The sequence below is a fragment of the Octodon degus genome, unplaced genomic scaffold (assembly GCF_000260255.1).
Source record: "Octodon degus isolate 3935 unplaced genomic scaffold, OctDeg1.0 scaffold00076, whole genome shotgun sequence".
NCBI classification, from domain to species: Eukaryota; Metazoa; Chordata; class Mammalia; order Rodentia; family Octodontidae; genus Octodon; species Octodon degus.
The window spans coordinates 9247631-9249761 of NW_004524652.1; the positions used below are offsets into that span (position 1 = coordinate 9247631).

At 37.0% G+C, this 2131-nt stretch overlaps 1 pseudogene; it reads left to right on the forward strand.

The window, feature by feature from the left end:
- Positions 1-1419: 1419 nt before the first annotated feature.
- LOC101583143 overlaps positions 1420-2131 on the forward strand; it is a 5783-nt pseudogene continuing 5071 nt past the window's right edge.

A 2131-nucleotide genomic window follows, 5' to 3' on the forward strand; every position in this document is an offset into this window, starting at 1 on the left:
TGGGGGATTGAACCGCGGTCCCTGATGCTTTTGCTAAGCTTGTTCTAAGTAGGTGCTTTAGACCACTGAGCCATCTCTCCAGCCCTGAAAGTGTTTCTTTTAAGATTTGAAAAAAGACAAGGAAATCTACTTCTAATACTCTTGTTTTACATAGTACTGGAAGTGTTAGCAAAAGAAGTTGACAAAAAAGGCAAATAAATGAATAAATAAAAAGGCATCCAAATTGGAAAGGAAAAAGTTAAATTATCCATATTGACAGATGATATGATTTTATACATAAAATCTAAATGTCCCATCTAAACGCTATTAAAACTAATAAACACATACAGTAAAGTTGTAGGCTATAAAACCATCACACCAAAATAAAGCTTTTATTTATTTATTTATTTGATATAGGATCTTGTTATGTATTCCAGGATAGCCTTGAATTCACTATGTAGCTCAGGCTGGCCTTGAACTCTAAGTGATCCTCCTGTCTCCTGAGAGCTAGGATTACAGGCATATACCACCATACCCAGCATAAAAGTAGCACTTTTATATGCCAATAATGAATTCACTGACCAAGAAATTAAGAAAGCAATCCCTATCACAATAGCTATTAAAAAATTTAGGTGTTTTTTTAATAGAGAGTGAAAGATTTCTACATTGAAAATTAGAAATTTCAATGAAATTAAGTTACTTCATTAGAAGGACATTATAGAAGATGCTAAAAATGGAAAGATATCTCAAGTTCATGAACCAGAAAACTTGATATTTTTAAGGTGAGATACTACTAAAAACAATCTATACAGTTAATATAATTCCCATCAAAATATCAACTTTTACAGAAATAGAAAAAATGCTAAAATTCATATAAAACCGCAGCAGACCAACCATTGCTAAAAATATCTGGGGGGGGGGACAAAAGAAAAAAATAAAAAACTAAAAGCAGGGCACCGTAAGACCTGACTATTAACGTACCACAAAACTATAGTTATTAAACAGCATGGTATCAGCCATTATCAACACAGACGCATAGTACAGAGAACACAGAACCTAGAAATAAATCCTGTTCATAAAGCCAAAATACCAAAAGTCAATCTCTTCAATAAAGGGTGCTGGTAAAAACTAGATGTACATAGGAAATACATATTAGATCTTTCCACTAATCACACACAAAAACCAACTCAAACTAGATCAAAGACCTAAATGTAAGACCTGAAATTATGAAACTGCTATAAAAAAATACAAGGACAACACTTCAAAACATTGGTGTAATGAAGCCTGTGTTTAGTTTTTGGTGTTAACTAATGAAGTTCTAGAAACAGGTGTTAGAAATAAGTCTTCAGAATTAACAGAGATTCAGAAAGTGAGGAAGTGGGTGGTGGTGATTAATTGATGGTTAATTTGAATAGTAATGCCCAGCTGAATTGAGTCCACATGATTGCCAAAACAGTGCAAAAGAAGAAGTGGGAAGGATTTCAGTTTATTTTCCATGGAAGAGTTTTGTTGTGGCTAATTTTCCTTGGAGAAACTTCTGCTGCTCTCTTTGGAGGAGTTCTGGTCTTCCCCTTTGCCTCTAGTATCATCTGCTGCCTTTTGGCATGGACACTTCAGCTTCTAGCACCAGCTTTTTGGTGTGAGGGCAGACTCTAGCCTTGAGCATGGCCCTTAGATTTTCTGGTGCAACCTTTCAGGTTTCTGGTGCAGGTTCCTTGGCCTCCTGATATGTATTTGTATGGGACATTGCCACAAGTTCCAGGCTGGATTCTTTGGATCGCTAGCACATGGACAGAGGTCCTGGGCTCTTGTACTTTGGACTCCATGAGAGAAGACTGCAAGCTAATTTTGTAAATCTCTATGTACTACATTAAGCCTGTTTCTCTTGTAAATACTGATTATGACACAGGTGGTCTGTCTTCTCCACATCCTCAAAAGGAGAGACTGTTCTGTTATAACACTGTTTCAAAGACTCTGATGTAAAGTACCCTTCACCATAAAATCAATCAGTTTGTGTAACCGTTAAGATTATTATTTTGGGGGCTGGCGAGATGGCTCAGTGGTCTAAAGCACCTACTTAGAACAAGCTTAGCAAAGCACAGGGACCACGGTTCAATCCCCCAGCACCACATCCCACCCAGCCCAGCCCCCT